General features: G+C 37.0%; 1 long non-coding RNA gene across 1 annotated transcript in view; it reads right to left on the bottom strand.

Moving 5' to 3' along the window:
* LOC150097463 (uncharacterized) overlaps window positions 1-21,052 on the bottom strand; it is a 93,474-nt gene that overhangs the window by 42,595 nt on the left and 29,827 nt on the right. Inside the window, exon 2 of the long non-coding RNA XR_016549698.1 lies at window positions 5,359-5,441. This is a non-coding gene — a long non-coding RNA (uncharacterized LOC150097463). The remainder of the gene's footprint in view (window positions 1-5,358; window positions 5,442-21,052) is intronic.

The raw sequence follows: 21,052 nt of genomic DNA on the forward strand, positions 1-21,052 counted from the left end.
ATGCCTTAATCACTATAAATGGATTTTAATTTTCTTACTGACATCTTCTTCTTCTTCTTCTTCTTCTACGTGTTATTCCCGCTTCCCATGCAGGGTCCGCATGTTACTTTAGATGCAACTTCTTTGTTAGTACTACTCCCAACCGACCCGTCGCCTGGTCTGCCGCTGGTGGGATATATTTTTGACTGTAGAGGCGTATGTTCATGGGCTGGTTTACCTGTTTGCAGGATGAAAAATGCCAGATAAACTGGCGGAAAAAACCCTACTGACCACGCCCAAGACCGGCTAACTTGGCTATGCCTGAGGAAGATCCTCAAATTCCTCACATCTACAACGGGAATCGAACGTGTTCTAGGACACTTTGGACTGCATCAATTCACCTGCATATCTTGGGCTTCCTCTGGTTGTTTTTCTGCCATCTAGGCATTAAACACCTATTTTATTAACCTTTCCTCTCTCATTCTGTTTAAGTGACTATGCAATCTTAAATTAGCTCTGCTCACACATTCTTGAATACTAACAATGTCAAGTTCTTTCCTAATATCATAAATTTTATTACGATTCTGCCATTGATGTCATCTGCTCACTTACCTAATTTTTCTCATATCTGTGGTCTCCAGTCTCTGTTTATTATTTCTGTGTGTGTTTTCCCTCAACCTAATGGCTGTTGTGGTAGCAATGCCACTTTACTAGGGAATTATTATAGAATAAGACAGTTTCTTGTTGCCTTTCTTGTCTAACAGTATCTTATGTCTGTAGACATAGGATACCATTAGACAAGGAATGTAGCAAACATAACCATAGTAAGTTATGTGAATGCAAATCCAATTGAATGAATATTAATTTATACCACTGTTATTCAAGCTATTATTAATTCGGTTATTTAATTGATTATAATCAGCAATATTCATTCCTTTTATTTATATATATATATATATATATATATATTATTATTATTATTTTTAAAAAATATTGAATCACTAGAAACCGAGAAAAAAAAAAACAAAGTTTAATAGCACAACTAGTTTCAGCTTGTATCAGCCTTCTTCAGGTGCACATTAAAAAAGAAATAACCAGTAAAACATAGAGGAAATAACCGTAAACAAAACGGAAAGTTAGTGTATATATATTCAATGTAGAACTGTTGAAGTCTGCACGTTCAAAACTGTTCTCTCGTTGGCTTCATTGTTGGGCGTATGCATGCGTATATCATCTCGTGAATGCCAGTATTTGATTGTAGCACAATGACAGTCTGATAGGTTGTAACTCAGGATGTTATTGAGATGTAGTGGGATTGAGAATGATTTATTTTGATTCTAATATCTTTCTTTCTAATTCATCCTGGCAACAAGAAAATGTTATCAGACTTGTCCCATAGGACTGTATGGCTAAGGTTTTCTTCATTAGAATCAGCAAAATTGAGAACAGAACATGACTAGACAAAGCACTGGCTCGCATTCTCCTGTAACTGACACCTCTCTTATGTTCTTCAATGGGTAACTCGATCGATTTCTCTGTTTGGCCAAAGTATGGTATATCACAGCAAATCTGATACATACTGGGATATTTAAGATTGTGATGTCTAGGTTTTGGACGGCTCACTAAGGAGTAGATTTTCGGAAGAGGAGTAAATAAAGTTCTTATGTTGTATTTCCAATTTGGGTGAGACAGAACTTATGTATGGTATAGCAATATTACCTTTCACCCTATTGCTTTCTTCATTATTGCGAGTGGGTGGATTTAATAGGAATTTATCAATTGCTTTGTGAATAACCATTTAGTTGAAAAGTAGACCTGAGAAAATTGAGTTCTTTATTAAGTTCTATCTCATCATCAAGAAGAGAGCGAGCACGATGTCCTAGTGTAGAAATGGATCCAAACTTTTGAAGAGGATAATGATGGGAGTGATCATGGAGATATCTGTTGGTGTGGGTAGCTTTTCTGTAAATCAAGATTTTTAATTTCTCTGAGGAACAGGTCAGTTTGATGTCCAAAAAAGGAAGAGAACCATTTAGCTTCAAATTCAGCCATAAATTTTATGTTCAGATATTGATTATTTAGATGTTCTAGGAAGTTTTGGAGAGATTCACAACCATGGCTCCAAATCAGGAAAATGTCATCAATACATCTTTTCCGAATTCTTGGTTTTAAAGGATAAGAAGAGATAGCTTTAACTTCCAGATCTTCTAAATAGATGTTCACAATTACAGGTGACAACAGATTACCCGTTGCAAGCCAAAATTTTGTTTAGTGTGTGTGTGTGTGTGTGTGTGTGTGTGTGTGTGTGTGTGTGTGTGTGTGTGTGTGTGTGTGTGTGTGTGTGTGTGTGTGTGTGTGTGTGTGTCTCCCCCCCCTTCCCTCCCAGCACACAGAGGTTGAAAAATATATACAGCACAATGTTATTTTGTTGATATAATTCTTGAATAGCTGGCAGTTGAGTTCTTGGGAAAAACAGTCTGAAGAAGAATGAAAGAATAGGACAAGAAGCTGATTCAGTAAGGCTGAAGCTAGGCAGTTAATGGATGTTGATCATTAGTAGTCAGTCTTACAGGGTTAATGAAAAGTAGTGCATGTTCAGCAGAACAGTGTCCATGAAAATACCTACAGATGAGGCATAAGACAAAAAAAAGAGAATTGAAGAAAGTGACTGGAGTGAATCGGTAAGAGGGCCATTGATTGGCCAGCCTGTTTGGCATGTGGATAATGTATCTGCACTGATACTAATAGGCCATCACTTCAAATCCCACCACAATGCATATGAGTCTTATGTCCTTAGGTGGTGATCTGAATTCTATGTTTGATTTTTAGAGCAGGAATTAACTGCTCTAAAACCTGCTAGATTTTAGCTTCACTTTACTTAGTCTTACTTTATTAATTAGCATTAGCTTTACTAATGTTAATTAATAAAGTTGGCAATCAGGCTAACTTAAGTAATAATGTTGTAAGTAGACATACAACATTACTAATGCTAATGATAAAATGATAAAAGTGTCACGATTGAACACAGCAGTATATTTGGGCTGTGCTAAAAAAGTGTATAGTATGGCTTTTTATCATAAACTGTACTACATTTTTTCATGCTGGATACACTTGTATCCAGCATGAAAAAATGTTTGTTTAGTTTGTTCATTGTGTTTTTTTTTGCTACTTGTCCCTACTGCTTCTGCTTCTGAAAATGGAATCTGTAAAGAGGCACACGTCAGTGGCAAGGAAAACTTTGGCATGCAAGTCAAGTTCTGCCCTGAATTTTTCCCAGTGGATGAATTGCGAAAATTGCTTCATGTTTGCACCGAAAAATGTGTAAGATTTGTTGACTGTTAGTGAACAAAAAAAAAAAAAAAAAGGAAAGCATTTTTTGTGTATGTGAAAAGTGTATTGATAGATTAAAGTGATTAGAAATGGGAGCTAGAATTGAGCCTCTTTATCTGAATCTGAAACTCTTTAGTTCGAACCCTCCAGTAATCAGAACTGCTGGTTTGAAAGAAAAAAAAGTTTTATTTATTACGTATTATTATTTTGTACTATTATTTTTATTTAATAATTATTTTAAATATTATTATTTATTTTATTATTATTACATATTATTATTATTATTATTATTATTATTATTATAAATGTAATTTCCTGCGATTATGATGTTACCACATCGATACAAAAATATAAATTTGAAGGATGTAGCATGCTCAATTGCTGCTGCTTGGGAAGCCGTCAAGCCTGAAGCAATTCGAGCGTTATGGAAAGAACTGTGGCCTTCTAGAATTTACCAAGATAACTACAGTGATATGCAAAATGAGGAAATTCAAAATGTGCATAATTTGGTTAAAAATATAAATCCAGATGTTGAAATGTCAAACAGATGTTACGGAATTATTATTATTATCTGACACCTCCAGGGAGTCTAAAGACTCATCAAGGGAGAGTGTGCCAACAGCATCGAACAATTGATCCCCTTCCAACTACTAACCGCACTCAAACTTACTTAACTGAGCCATTAGTAGCAGAGGCTCTATCAATCAACCAACCTTTGCCGGTGAATGGATTACAGGTAGAACCAGAAGTGAATTCGAAATCAAATCAGATGCTGAAATTATAAATATGACGCTACAGAATGACGCTACAGAAGACAGTGATGACAATAAAGAACTCGAAGAAAAAAAAGTAAAACATGAATATAGTTAGTGGGATAGAATGTGTAGGTTATAGTGTGTTTAGGAGGGACAGAGAGAATAAAATGGGGGGAGGGGTATTATTGATGATAGCTGATGAACTGCAGCCAAGGAGAATTGAAGTTGTATCGCAGGATAGTGAAAGGAGCTCATTTGAGGCTATTTGGTGTGAGATTGAGACTGGCAGAATAAAATATACAGTTGGGTGCTGCTATAGACCAGGTGATGGAATAGATGGTGGAGATAGTATGCATAGGGAAATTGATGAAATGAGTGGAAGGAGGGTAATTATTATGGGGGATTTCAACTATGGTAACATTGATTGGAAGGAGGAGAGGACACATGTGAGGAAGGAAAAGGATTTTATTCAATTATTAAGGGATAACTATCTGAGACAGCATGTAATTGAAAATACTAGGGGTGTGAGAGTGCTTGACCTGGTAATAGCATCTGAGAATTTGACTGTAATGAATATAACCATGTTGCCACCTATTGGTGAGAGTGATCATAAGGTCCTTGACCTGGGAGGTGGCTAAAGGTGTGGAATTTTCGATTAAGACAGGGTATATGTGGAATTACCATGCTGGCAAGTATGACAAGCTTAGGAGATTGCTTGGATCAGTGCCATGGCATGTATAACTGCAAGGGCTGGATTTGCAGTTATACATGCAAAAATTTGCTAATCCGAACGAGCACGTTTTTTATTAGTTCGGATTAACGAGATACCACTGTAACTGACTTTGCAGAGAAGGAAAGAGCGAACATCAGAATTAGTGGTGGTTGCAGACACAAATGACTTAGATGGTGAAAAAACGAATGTTGATAGAGACTCAAGGAAGTTGTTGCAGCAGATAACGTCATTAGTGTGTTGCCCACCAAAAAACAAGAGTATTTGATAATAAGAAATCATCCCTTTTGCAAAACCAAAATTTGGTTTTGCAGAAATAAAATAAATTAGTACTGACAATATTGGAATCTTGATAGATAACAGATTAATTAGAGGGAAATTGCTGATAGGAAGTTAGTAATAATGTAAACAACTTTTCCAGTAATAGTACTGTCATAGTATCCTGTACACCCCTTGAGGACACATTTGATAATGATCTATTTAAGGCAATTAAGCAGGGCTAAATTTAACATTTTTTTTAAAAAAATTTCTAGATGACCAAAATATAAATACTTAGGTACTTACCTAAAACATTTGATATCCCAATAAGAAAAATACTGGTTACATACTGGACCATTGCCATAGCCATAAATATAATATTATGGGAGCTAGAGATGATAGGGAATGAATATTAACAATCTAATCAAAATTTTAAATAAAAAAAAGAATACATTGTGAATAGTATCATAGAAATTGATTTAATGGTACTTACACTAATTTATAGAACAATTTATTAATTAATTGTTGGCTTCACATTTTGATCATTATATCATGATTATTCTCAGGAGTAGTGGAACATAGGATTAGTGTGTACTAATCCAGGAAACACAAAGTTAAACTTGATTCTCAATGTAGTAAACTCACATGAATCACAGAAATAGTTTGTTATAGTGAATTTCTTTTAGCACAGTATTATACTTGAGGGACTTTTCAGTAGTGAGTGAGTTTGTTATAAGTAGTGACACTCACTTTATAGAGGGTGAGTGAGCAAGTTTGAAATAGCAAGAGTAGACTGTATTATGCTATCATGTTGTGTATTAAACCAGGATTCGATTAAATGCTCATTCTGAAGTTTGACCATGACATAGTGATTAATATTCAGAGTTAACATTTAATTAATAGAGTTATTCTCTAAAACTGATGGAAATGGAGGATTAAGTAGCGTAGATGGTGGGTTGTATGTGTGGTGTGGCGTGCTACAACAATAGAAGCTACTATTTATTATTATTATTAACCAGCATCTCCTTGGAGTCCCAAGACTCAAAATGGCCCTATCATACGTTAAACTCAGAAAACCCACCAAGCAAAAAATTTCTCATATCTTCCAGACAACCCCACTCTTACTCAACTTTCAGATGTGAATCCTTGTTTTTTACCTCCAATCATGTACTGGAAAAATTTTTCTCATCTACTTGGAAGGATAAAAGAAAATAGTGTGACAGGAAGGGTAGTCAGTGTGTTGCCTAGGTATGACTGTGGTGAAATGAGGCAGAGAGCAAGGATTATAAATGATATGCTGGCTGAAATGTGTGAGGAGATGGGAGTACAGTTTGTTAATGTGTGGAATGAGTTTGAGGGATGAAGTGAGCTGTATGGGAGCGACGGACAGCATTTGAGTGGTCATGGTGTGAGTCGCTTCGAGAGACTGCTGCTGGAAGGTAGAGAAGTGACTAGATAGAATGAACGAGATCGAGAGGGGGGGGGGGGAGTGATGTGGAAGAGCAGGAGAGTAAGACAGGAGAGATTGAAGAAGTGGATATGAATGGGGAAGTGAGAGGTATGAGTATAGAAAATGAGAGAATGGGTGTGCAAGAGGAGCAGGGAAACAGTCGGAATTGGAAAGGGTTCTAAAATGAAGAAGCAGAAAGGGAATAGTCCCAGTCTAGCATGGAGAGATCACATCGAGTGAGTGGTATCAGTGGAACTAGCTGTAGATTCAGAAATGAGCTGTTGTGTTTGTATACCAATGCAAGAAGTATAAGAAACAAGGCAGATGAAATGGTTGCACTAATTGTGTCTGTTCACCCAAAGATTGTCGGAATAAGTGAGACATGGTTGGAAGAGGATGACATCCTGACAGGAATAGAGATGGAAGGGTATGATGTATTTCGTGAGGATAGAAGGGGTAAAAAGGGAGGGGGAGTGCTATTGATGATAGAGAAAGAGTTATGTCCATACAAAGTAGAGATGCAAGACGGAAATAGTGCCAGTGGTTTTGAGGCAGTATGGTGTGAGATAGAGGTGAATGGAATCAAATACTTGGTGGGATGTTGTTATAGACCAGGTAATGTGGATGGTGGTGATAGCGAAATGTATAGTCAAATTAGCCAAGGAAATAAGAAAAGGGTGATCATTATGGGTGATTTTAATTATGGCAATATAGACTGGAATGATGAGATAGCAACTGGAAGTAAAGAAAATGAGTTTCTTGAGTTTTTGAGGGATAATTACCTCAGACAGTATGTAACAGAGGGCACACGAGGATTAAGGTTCTTGGATGTCGTCATCTCATCAGAGGATGTAATTATAAATGAGATGTCAAATCATCCACCAATTGGTGAGAGTGACCATGAAGTGATTACCTGGGTGGCTGCCAGCAGTGCGAGGACCCCCTATGAGATACAAGACAGTGATTATGAAGAGCTCAGGAGACAGCTTGTGGGTGTAGCATGGAATGAGGAGTTAGCTGGAAAAGAGATCAATGCAGCTTGGGGGATTTTAAAACTATCTAGTAGATGCAATGTCTAAATGTATTACGAGGGTGAGAAGGTTAAATAAGGTAGGTGTGAGATGGATGAATAAAGAGATTAAGCATACGATACAGAGAAAAAGGGCATTGTGGAGGCAGCATAAGAGAAGTGGAAATAACCAATTTCATGAGGTCTACAAAGACCAGGCGAGGAGGGTGACTTGGTTGGTGAGAGTAGCTAAAGAGGGGTATGAACGGCAGTTAGCTAATGAAGCCAAAATGAATCCTAGGGAGTTCTTTCGATATATAGCCAGAAAAAGAAAGAATGATTATGGAAGGATGACATCGATTGGAGAAAATGGTATAAAGACAGCTGTTGCAGAACGTGTGGCGGAGATACTTAACGAGCAGTTCATAAAGATCTTTCAATCTTGTGAATGTGACTTCATGGAGAGATTGAGAGCAGTAGATGATGGGGAGGAGAGACTGATTGTAAGTGAGCAAGAGGTGTATGGGGAGTTGAGTAAACTAGATGTAAACAAGGCTGTGGGACTTGATAATATATCACCGCATATTCTGAAGGAATGTGCCAGGGAGTTGACATCTGCCTTGACATATTTTTTTAATACGAGTCTTGCACTTGGTCAAGTTCCTAAGGAGTGGAAGGAGGGCAAGATTGTATATTAGATTAGTGCATTGGAAACTGTATAAAGAGGGTGCGAGTAGGGGAATGAGAGGCAGGTTTTTTTCATGCAGAGTTGTGAATGATTGGAATGCCTTGCCTGAGAGTGTGGTGTCTGCAAAAAGTTTGAGTGTGTTTAAGACACGGCATGATGAGATGTGTGTGTGATAAAAGGGCCTCCCAGATGAGTCTTTGACTCCATGAGGGTTGCGGTAATAATAATAATAATCCTCCTTTATCCCTGGAAGTTACGAAAGGAAACTGTGAGCAAGAGGGTGAGGAGTGGTTTCTTTGCATGAAGGGTGGTTGAACCATGGAATGCAAATGCATTGCCAGATAGAGTGGTGAGAGCGAGAACAGTCAATGAACTTAAGGAGCGGTATGATAGACTTTGTGTTTCCCAAGAGGGACCTCCTACGATGAGTCTTGATAGACTTTGTGTTTCATAGGTAGGACCTCCTGCGATGAGTCTTTTGACTCCTTGGAGGCCTAAATAATAATAATAATAATAATAATAATAATAACATATGTGTTTTTATCATATCCATTCCTTTCTGCCTACTGACAAGCTGCTTTAATTCAAACTGGTTGATAGGCATAGAATACAGAATGCTTCCTATCCTCATAGGAAGAATTCCATAGATATGATACTATCTTTTAACGTATGGTGATCAGTATTCATTTTGATAAATTATGGAGACTAGTACCATGATAAGAATAATTACCTTTCCCAACATCTTGACCAATAAGATCAACATCTGGAGTATGAACATACGAAGGTAGTTTGAAAAGTTTGGTAAAAAAATAAGTTAAACACATTTTTTTGTTAAAAAATCACCTTTATTTCTCAACATAGTCTCCATCGAGGTCTACACATTTGGTCCAGCGAATTTCCAATTTTTTCATCCCACCTAAAAAATTGGATTTGTCAAACTGTGCAAAATAGTCATTGACAGCCTTGATGACATCCTCGTTCGAAGAAAAGTTTTTTCTCATTGAGACAAATTTTTAAGTTTGGGAACAAGAAGAAGTCACACGGGGCTAAGTCCGGAGAATATGGTGGATGCGGAACCAATTCGAACCTCAATTCGTGCAATTTTGCCATTGCGATATCTGATGTGTGGGATGATACATTATCTTGATGAAAGAGCACTTTTTTGCATGCCAATCTTGGATGTTTTTTCTTCAGTTCTTCTTTTAAACGGTCTAACAATGACGCATAATAGATTCCTGTTATTGTCTTACCCTTTTCTAAATAGTCTATCATAATAATTCTTTGGGTATCCCAAAAAACAGTGGCCATCACCTTCCCAGCTGACAAAACGGTCTTCACTTTTTTTGGTGCTCTTTCACCAGGCATTGTCCACTGTTTTGACTGCTGCTTGGACTCAGGTGTGTAGTGGTGGATTCAAGTTTCATCTACAGTCATGAATCGACACAAAAAATCCTGTAAATTGTGATTAAACATCGCCAAACGCTGCATTAAAATGTCTTTTCGCATGTGTTTTTAATTGACAGTCAACAATTGCAGCACCCATCGCGCACACAGCTGTTCCATGTGCATTTTTCATGCACAATATTATACACCCATTTAGTTGAGATGCCTACAATCTTAGCAATCTCATGCACTTTCACTCTGCTGTCTTCCATAATGATACCATGGATATAGTCAATCATTTCCTTTGTAGTGACCTTAGTCAGGCGTCCAGAGTGCGCTTCATCTTTGATGGACTTACGACCACGATTAAACTCATTTATCCAAAAATAAATAGTTTTTAATGCTGGTGCAGAGTCCCCATGAACTGCATCTAACTTGGTTTTGATCTGCTCAGCCGTCAAATTCTTCAAACAAAAATATTTTATCACTGCACGAAACTCGTTTTTCTCCATTTTTATGAAAAATGAGAACACAGTCATTTTAAATGTTTGCCAAATGAGAACTACGCGTCACACATGGCTGAAATTTTGCCAGGTTTCATGAAAAAGATGATACATGCCAACACTAGTATGAATGAACGAATTGTGTTGCCGTCTATTGGAAATTTACCAAATTTTTCAAACAATCCTCGTATATATATATATATATATATATATGTGTGTGTGTGTGTGTGTAGAGAAAGCAGATGGAGAAATGACCTACAAAATCTTAGCAAAACTATTTACCTTACATCTGAAGAAAAATGATGTACCAAGAACACTGAAGAAAGCACTACCCTAATTCTGATACATAAAAAAGGTTAAGTAGAAGACTTGATGAACTACCGACCCATCAGTCTACTATCAGTAGTTTACAAAGTGTTCACAAAAGTCTTGGCCCATAAGCTCTGTACAATTCCAGACCTAGCACAACTAAAAGAACAGGCAGGCTTTTAAAGTGGCTTTAGTAATGGGCCATATTCAAATTGTACAACAGATTATCAAATGGCATAATGAATATCAGTTACCATTATGTCTTGGTTTTATTGATTATGAGAAAGCCTTTGATTCAGTAAAAACTTATGCAATATTTAAAGCATTGCAAAACCAACAAGTAGAGGAGCCATATGTCAGGACCATCAAATCAGCATACACCAATGCAACAGCAGCAATTAATTTCTATGGAAACATCTCTACTGTAGAAATACAGAGAGATATAAGACAGGATGATACAATATCTCCAAAATTATTCACGCATGCCTAGAAGAAGTATTCAAACTTCTTGATTAGAAGGGAAAGATCCGAAAATAAATGGAAGATATTTAAGCCATTTACACTTCACAGATGACATAGATATCTTTACTTCAACTGCACATGAATTACAGACTTGTATCCATAAACTACAAATTGCTAGCAAAACAGATGGCCTAAAGATACACCTAAAGAAGACCCAAGTTATGTTCAATAGCAATGTCCAACCAGAAATAATAAAAATCGATAATGACTAATAATTAATAATAATAATTTTAAATAAATAATAACAACAGATATCAACGAAACAAAATATCATGGAAGAAATTAAAAGACAACACGATGCATGGGTCGAAAGCATTTAGAAAATTACAGTCAATATTACAAAGACAACTACCATTATTATTATTATTATTACTATTATTAATATTATTATATGAAACCTCCAAGGAGTCCAAAGACTCATCAAGGGAGGGCACCTACTCTCCACCACTTAATCCACTAACTAAAGCAAACCACAACTATCATCATCATCTACACCAACACCATCTACTGCCTACCACCACCACAAGTATTTTTGTCTGTAAATTGCATGTGTTCTGAAGGTTGATTTGTCTGTATTCAGGATGAAAAATCCAAGTTTCTGGGAGGAAAAACCCTGCTACCTCTGTATGAGATCAGCTAACTCACCTTCAATTGGAAAAAACCCATATAAAGATTCTGCTCGTCACCATGAGAATCGAACTTAGATCTTTTCCAATTGAAGTGTGCAATTATAACAGAAGAGAAAAGTTTTGAATCAATGTATTCTTCCTATATTGACATATGGCTGCGAAACATGGACACTAAATGCAAAGGAAATTCAAAAAATTAAGAATAATACAATTTAGAATGGAAAGAAGTATCCTTGGTATCACAAGATAGGATCACAAAAGGATTATGTGGATAAGAAATCAAATCAAAGTTTCTGACATCATAAGAAAAGTGAAATATCTGAAGTGGCAATGGATTGGGCATACTGCTCGAAGATGAGATCAGCAATGGACAAAAGATGTACTATTGGATTCCACAAGAGGAAAAATGACCACGATGCCAACCTAAATCATGGTGAACTGATGATATCAACAGATTTGTAGGAGTGTCATGGGAAAGGAGAGCCATGGACAGACAGTTTTGGAGGACTCTTGGAAAGCCTTCATCCAGCAGTGGATTGACAATGGCTGATGATATATATATATATATATATAAACTAGGGGGATCCGCCCCCCGGCGCCTATGATGCCCCCCCCCCCCCCCCCGCCCGAGTTCCAGCTGATAAGCCGGTAAGACAAAAAACGTGACATAAAAACACTTCAAATTTTGGCTTATCTTTTTTATACATATAGAGTAGATAATAAATGAATATATATATTATATATAATAACATTATACATTTATTATATGTAATATTATATGTATTATATATATATAATGTTTAAAATTTTGCAGGCTTTTCTTAAATTGCATGCAATTTAAGAAACCTCTTCATCAATCAAGGATACAGCAGTAAAACAGTTCCACACATTGGTCCTCTAATGCTAATGAATCAATCTTACCATTTGACTAGCAAATAATCCTTACTCACGCCAGATCATGCCAGAAAAATGTCCGACTACGAGGATATACATGAGATGCTAAGGCCACACATGGAAAGGAGAATATGTTCCATTTGTGCAGACAATATGTTCTTGAGTCTCTCCACCCACTGTATGCTCTTACTTATTATTTAACTATTCTTCTTTTCCATTAACCATGCAAGACAACCAGGTTGGTTGAGTGGTTAACATATCTGCTCTCCAGCCAAAAGGCTGCGAGTTTGAATCCCACAGGGGCATGGATGTTTGTGATTGTCTGTGAAAATACTAGTGGTGGTGGGCAGTAGATGGCATTTGTGTAGATGGGTAGTTTGCTGTAGTTGGGGGATTGAGTGGTGGTGATGGAGAGTTGTATAGTAGTGGGTGGGTGCCTTCCCTTGATGAATGCTTTGGACTATTTGGAGGTGTCACGTCACATAAAAAAAATAATAATAATTATTATTATTATTCTGTGAATCAGAAAGAATCTTTTAAACAAAAAAAAAAAAAAAATCCCCCCCTCCAAAATAAAATAAAATAAAAATCCAATCAAAACCCATATGTATACAAAAAAAAAAAAAAATTCCACATGCATTTCACCAACATTCATGGTCTTTATACCAACATATATGATGCTGGTATTAAGATCATGATTGAGATTACTGAGATCACCACTTACAATTATCCAAACCTGACCTATCATTCATAATGGAACATCACCTGGTAGCATCAACAACTACCATACACCTCAACTACCTAAATATATTTGCCACATTTCTGTTTGTCAAATCTTACATCCTATGTCAGAGAATGCCAAACCTGGAATCCACCTCCCACTCTTTTTGATCTTCTCTCTCAGTATCCTTACTGTATTTTGTAGCATTTGTGCACTGTCTTTATCAATCTAAATTAGGACAGCCACTCCACCCTCTTTAATTTATCACTCAACTCAATTTTCCAAAGTTCACATTTTCAATGATCAACATAAAAGAGAAGCTGAAGCATGAGCTGTCAATAATGCCCTAACTCAAATTGTCCATCTATTCAGCAGAATATCAATAACCTCACAATTCTGCATCATTTCTCTTGGTAACTCAGATCCATAATCTCATTTGAGGTGTTTATATATATATATTCTTGGGTTTTACAGTCATCTCCTCAGATTTCCAAACCAATTCCAGTGCACCTCAGGGCATCTACACTTTTGCTCTCTCTCTCTCTCTCTCCTTCCTTCCTAGATACAAATGACCTTTTCTCATTGACCACAAAATATATCAATAACTTTGCTGATGAACAAGACGTTTGTCTTCTGGTCTGACTTAATATCTCTAGGTTTTCCTTTGCAGTTGAGCTGCCGACTTTCTTTCTGGTTATTCAATATGGGAATGAACAGATGTCTTCCTTCATCTCCTCAGATTTCCAAACCAATTCCAGTGCACCTCAGGCATCTGTACTTTTGCTTTCTCTCTCTCCTTCCTTCCTAGATATAAAAGACCTTTTTCTTGTTGGCCACAAAATATATCAATAACTTTGCTGATGAAAAAGATGTTTGTCTTCTTGGCTGACTTAATATCTCTAGGCTTTCCTGCTGCAAATACATCCCATCCACTTCTTCCTCCTCCAATAGATTTGGCTGTCCTTTTTTCCTCAAGAACCTAACCTCTACAACTGCTAACACTATATAAATCCCAAATCTGCTTGATATTGTAATACTGTTACCATGTTTGGGGTAGTGCATCAAAAAAATCCCTAAAAAATACTTGATGACATCTAGAAAAAGGATAATTTAGTTAAATGACTCCTCTTTCATTCCATTTATTCTTCTCCCTCTCCTGCTTTCTTTTCTGACTATTCTACAGATATTTTCATGTGCAGTGTTCTACTTAACTGGTCACCATCATTCCAGAACTTTTCTCTAAAACTGTAAAGAGCATGAACAACTACAAGTGAATCTCCATTTACTTTCCAGCTTCAAACCTAGCAAACTAACTTCACTTTTGCCTCTTCTTTCTATCTGCTGTTACGTGGAACAGCATTCATTCCCCCCCCCCCCAAGCCTTCAGCCATTCAAAAACATCACCTTATTCCTACTTCAATCTCCAACTGTACACAACTCTGATGCGATATGATATTAAAAAAAAAAAAATCTCTGGATGTTGTATCAAGAGGGATGGGAAATGGGAATAACAAATTTTTTGCATGGAAAGTGATACATGAATGGAATATATTGCTTGAGAGAGAGTGATGAGTGTAGAAACAGCAAATAAGGGAGTTGGTTTAATGATTGCTGTATTTGATAGTGAAGATGATTTGTATTTTGACTCTGTTAAAGCTGATAACAATACAAAAAGTATTTGGGTTAGCAAGTATTAGACTGGGAGTGCAGAAAGAGAAATTTTAAGTTTCTCCTTTCTATCCTTCAGGAAGATCCTATATACCTTTATTTCTATTCACAACAGTATTTCATCCTCAATCAACCAAGTTTCACTTATTATTATTATTATTATTATTATTATTATGTGACACCTCAAAGGAGTCCAAAGACTCATCGAGGGAGGGTATCCACTCTATTACTCTCTGTCTCACCACTTAAATCAACCAACTACAGCAACACTATCTACTGTCCACCACCACCACTATTATTTTTTGTCTGTAAATCGCATGTGTTCTCAAGGCCAATTTGTCTGTATGTTTTATACCACAAACTCAGTCTTACTCCCTCTTTGAGACTAACCCACCAACGCTATCCCTTCTTACTCTAGCTGATAAAGTATATATCTCTCTTTCTCTCTCAATTTATTACTGTTTCCCTGTTCCTTGCTCTTCTTGAGTCTAGCTCCCATTGACAACACCTCAGTACATGCCGAAACTGGTCTGGGAGTGACCTTCCCTTAATGCATAGCATTATGCACTTCCAAAAGGAAGCGTGCTTGGAATTATGGAATACTAAGGCAACTGATGTGAAGTTATCAGCCTCTATATACAAGTAGCCTAGTAACGAAGATATTTCATGCATAAACTTTGTTTCCTTACACTTGGATAAAGGATTAACCACTCAAATGGCCACATGGATAAAATATATCAAAAATATATGCTTTGTATCTATATTATTTCCATAATAATAATATAATAATTTCCAAAGCTGGAAATTATGATCAGCAAAGGAGAATACTATCTTTGGCCCCATGGTATCAGTTAATGAATGGGAAAAATGACAGCAATGCATGGGAATCTTTGAAAAAAGCACTTAAATGAGGTGGTATTTGAACATATCCCTAGTGTTCAAAGAATAAATAAGTTGGGAGTGAAATGGATGTGCAACCTTATTAAGCAAGAGATCCACAAGAAGATGATGTGGAAATAATATCGTGAGAATAAGAGTGAGAGGAGTTATGAAAAATATAAAGCCAGAAAAATAACGAGTACTGTGCGGAAAGCTAAATCAAAAAGCTAAATGCAATCCACAAAATTTTATCGTTATGCTGCAAGCAAAAGAAAGAATGAATGTGAAAGAATAATTTTAATGAATGGAGATGGTACTATAATGTCGGAAGCTAATGAGGTTGTTCAATTAATGAGTGCTCACTTTGCTAAGATATATCAACCAGGTGTATGTAACATGGTGCATAGTGGAAGTGCTACATTCGATGAAAAGTTAGAGATGCATAAAAATGAGGTTGAAGAGCTGTTGCAAAATCTGGATAAGAAATTATCAATAGGGATGGAATGGAATATCATCCTGTTTGCTAAAGGAATGTTCAGCTGAATTGACTAGGCCTTTCACATGTTTGTATAACTTGAGTCTCAGCTCAGGAATGATATCATAGGAATGGAAGGAATGTATGATAGTTCCATTGTACAAGGGTGGTGAAAAAACAGATGTGTCTAACTACCGACCTATCAGTATCTCTGGTGTGATAGTGAAAATTTTAGAGAAGTTGGTAAGAACTCACATACAGAAATGGGTAGACAAACAAGCTATACTCTGCAAGGAGCAGCATGGGTTTACTAAAAGAAGGTCATGTTTTAGCAATCCTGGCAGTTGGATATGTGGCAGGTGAGAGATAGGGGAATACATATATGCGGAAAATGTAGCAAATGGGAAGAACTTTGTGAGTTGGAGATTAGCATAACGGACGTTGGCAGCATTGCATCAGAGGTGGGAAAATATTGACCTAGAGAGATGAGTAGTGTGATAGAGAGTGAGGATAACGAGAAAAATATAAATGAAAAAATAAAAGTGGGGAGTGTGGAAAATTTGAATCATTATGAAGTTTTCAGAGATGGTCTTAGTTGGGAGGATGAATGTCAAGCAAGAGTGGGTGGCTTGTAGAGAGGAGATAGATGCACTGAAAGGGGAAGTGAAATGTCTCAGGAATGAGTTGAGAAGTGTGAAAGATGAGATTAAGCAAATGGAAGCAATGAATGCAAGGCAAATCAGAGTAGGAGGGAGTGAGAGAGAGTTATGGGAATAATAGAAGAGGAGAGAATAGAAACAGTAGAAGAGAGGGAATGAGAAAGAGTTATGGGAATGATAGAAGAGGAGAGAATAGACACAGTAGAAGAGAGGGAATGAGAGAGTGAGTGTTATGGGAATCATAGAAGAGGAGAAAATAGAAACAGCAGAAGAGAGGGAATGGGAGTAATATGATGGAGTGCTGGAACTAGGGATAGAGAGATGCTAGGATGACAGGTAAGTAGTGGAACCAAGAGAGGAAGTGTTAAAGGAGAGAGTAAGGGATGCAAGTGAGCACTAAAGGAACAGGGTGATAAGAGGTGTCTTGAATGGAGACTCAATGATCCATGGTGTGCAAAATAGGATGCCTGGCCTGAGGAGTGTTTGCCAGGAAGAACGATAAAAAGTGGCTTATGGAAATTAAGTGGGAGTGAAAGGATGGATGAGATGATTGTGAAGGTGGGCAGGAATGACTTGACAGGCAGTATGAATTGGGTGGCAAGAGATCTGAGATTCATGCTTGAGATTGTATAGCAAAAGAAAACTCTGTGTGCGTGCGTGCGTGTTTAAACCCTACCAGGAGGTAATTTATTCCTACATGCTCCATTGCATGCAATGCATATATTACATGTAGCTTCCAAGTACTGATTAACATTTACATTTCTAATTTTGTATTAATATTCATATTTATCTTTATATTTTAACATCTACATATTCCGACTTTTACATCCATATTTATATTTTTATATATACATATATTTACACTATACAATTCATACAATATCAGTAATTTATGTTACTTTACAATGACTGGTAGTTGATCTTATTGGCAAATTTAATTAGTTCTGAGTAATACTTTTCAATAAGTCTCTGTTTTGACACTGCCCACTTGTCTCCAGAAGTAATGACGTGTTGCATTAGGGGCATTCGTATGGAGTCAAGTAGCTGGCAGTCGTAAAGCATATGGTCAACAGTCTGTTGAAGTTGTGAACGACAAATACATGATGGTGATTCCGGGATATGAAATCTGTGTAAGTAGTGTCTTAGTTTTCCCATGTCCCATTAGCGTGGTTAAACCTGAAGAAATGGCATGTTTTTTCAGCCAGAGTCTGCTTCTGATGCTAGGAAAGAATTCTTTTGTTGATGATCCGTTTTTTGATGCTTTCCATTCTTCTTCCCACAAGTCTAGGCTTCTTTCTTCTGCAAGTGTTTTTATAGCAGGTTTCGAGTACTTTTGGTAACTTGTTTCTAGCTGCTTCTTTAGCCAATTGATCCGCTCTCTCATTTCCTGAAACCCCTTTGGCCTTTCGTTAGAAAGACATCATAAGAATGTTCAATAAACTAGGTACAACAGTCATGCCTTTTTTTGTGTCATAAAAAAAGATAGTTTACATTCCAATGATAATACCTTAGCTCATCCACAAGATCATGCTCTCTTTTCTTTGAGACATTTAATCTTTCCTATGCCAAACGCATCACATCACGTTTGTCAATTCCTGTCTCCAAAAAACTTGGAGAACGAGGAAGTGACAGACATGATGTGATCTCTACTACTACACTTAGATTTGAAGTGTGCACTCAAAGTCTCTGTAAAAATGCTTGATGTTGTCTAGAAGAGAGTAGTTCAACTAATGATCCCTCTCTAATGGACTGACTTCAAATACAGTCTCAGAGATGATTTGTTTCGCTTTATGCCTTTAGTGCAGGTACTTCCTGTAGAAAAGTCTGTTCCACTGAACTGGTATCACCCTACACTTTGCTAAGTGTACAATAACACCGGCAGCTGAGAAGTGTGTGTGCACACACGCGCGCGCACACACACACAGAGCTTACTATACCATACTATACCTTAAACATACTTAAATTCTCTGCACACACACCATGCTCTCAGGCAATACATTCCAATCATTCACAACTGCCCATGCAAAAATCTGCTTCTAACAGGGATGACCTCTTGTTCTCTCCCTGATCTCCCACAATTTTATGCAAAACCTGTTCAACATTAATTCTATAATGACCCCTTACCAACACATACATCTAAATTATTTTACACTTCTTTCTCCTATCCATTAGACTCTGCAATTGCATTGTCTCAACCTTTCTTCATATTCAACATTCCAGTGATCAGAAACTATTTTAGTCAATTGCCTCTGGAACCTCTCCAACATTTCTTCATCTCCTTTTGCAAACCAGGTGACCAAATCTGTGCACAGGAGTCCCAATGTAGCCTAATCTGAGCTTTATACAATGGAACTAGAATATTCTTACTTCTACAAGTCAACATCCTTCAAATCATTGCCAGAATTAGTTGTGTTGTCCTTAAAATTTTAGAACTTTATCCATTATCACCCTAAGATCTCTTATTTCCTCCACCTCCAACAATATATCTCCACCAAGAGTAAATTTTACATCCCATCTTTGTTCTCCAAATTTTAAAACCTTATATTTTTGCAACACTGAACTGGCATTCCCACTCCATGCCCATTCACTCAATCTCTTGAAGTCTTCTTGAAAGGCCACAACATCTGCTTTACTCCTTATAGTTTGACTCAACTTTGCACCATCTGCAAACAATCGAATATCCTCATTCAGATCTTCCCCAATATCATTAACATAGAGATTAAACAGCAATCACCACAGACCCCTGAGACACACACACCACTAGTGACTTCCTCTTCTGGGATATGGCACTCTCATATACAACTTGCTCATACCTATCAGACAGCCAATCTCCCCAATGCACTAGTCTAATATAGAACTACTGCAATTTGTATCAGCTTATTATGCATTAATCTATCAAAAAAGCCTTTGAAAAATCTAAGTTTACTACTATGTATCCATCTCCTTTGTCCAATGAAGCCCTCACCTTATTGTAATAAGTAAGTAGTTTACTAAAACATGCCATCTCTTTAGCAAATCTGTGGTTTTTGTCAAAGATAATACCATTGTTCCCAACCCAATTCTAGATCCTGCAAGCCGCTCCAATACTTTAACGACAACACCTAACACAGAGATTGGCCAAAATTTGATGTTTGAGTTCTGTCATCTCCTATATGTACTGCTTTACTTCCATTCCTTTGGAACTTGACCCAATGTAAGAATCACATTAAAATCACAAATGTGCCCAGGCAGATGTCAAATCCCTGGCACATTTCTTCAAAATACATGGCAATATTATCATCAAGTCCCACAGCCTTATTATTATCAAGTTTGCTTAATTCCCCATATATTTCTTGCTCACTCACAGTCAGTTTCTCCTCCTCATCATCCACTGCTCTCAAATTCTCCATGATGTCACATTCACAAGGATGAAAGACCTTTATGAACAGCTCATTAAGTATCTTAGCTGTATCCTACACAGCAGTTGTACTTATAACCATTTTCTCCAATCAATGCCATCCTACTAAAATCATCCTTTTTTTTTCTTTTGCTGGTTACACGACAAAAGAATTCCCTATGAGGTTTTTTGGTTTCATTAACTAACTGCTGCTCATATTGCACTTTTGTTACCCTTACCAACTGAGTCATCCTCCTTGCCTGTTTTTTGTGCTCCTCATGGAATTCATTATTATCACTTGTCTTATGTTTCCTTCATAATGCCTTCTTTCTCTGTACTGCATGCTTAATCTCTTCATTCATCCATTTCACATCTACCTTATTCAACCTTCTGACTTTCGGAATTCATTCAGTCATTTCTTCTACTAGATAGTTCTTGAATATAAATGAAGCAGCATTGATCTCCTTTACACTCAACTCCTCATTCCATGCCACAGCTACAGGCTGTCTCTGGAGTTTTTCATAATCACAAGTCTTGTAGTTCCACATATACCCTTTCCTCACAGAATTTCTCACATGGTTGGCAACCATCCAGGTAATCACTTCTTGGTCACTTTCACCAACTGGAAGGAAACTTGACACCTTATTTATAATAATATCCTGTGATGAGATAATCAAATCCAAGACCCTGATCCCTTGTATTCCCTCTGTCAATATACTGACTGTGGTAGTTGCTCAAAAACTCGAGACACTAATTTTCTTTACTTCTAGTTGCTATCTCGTAATTCTAGTCTATATTGCTATATTTAAAATTACCCATAATTATTACCTTTTCC

The sequence above is a fragment of the Typopeltis vanoorti genome, chromosome 17 (genome assembly GCF_054136105.1).
Source record: "Typopeltis vanoorti isolate ZY-2024b chromosome 17, IOZ_Tvanoo_1.0, whole genome shotgun sequence".
NCBI classification, from domain to species: Eukaryota; Metazoa; Arthropoda; class Arachnida; order Uropygi; family Thelyphonidae; genus Typopeltis; species Typopeltis vanoorti.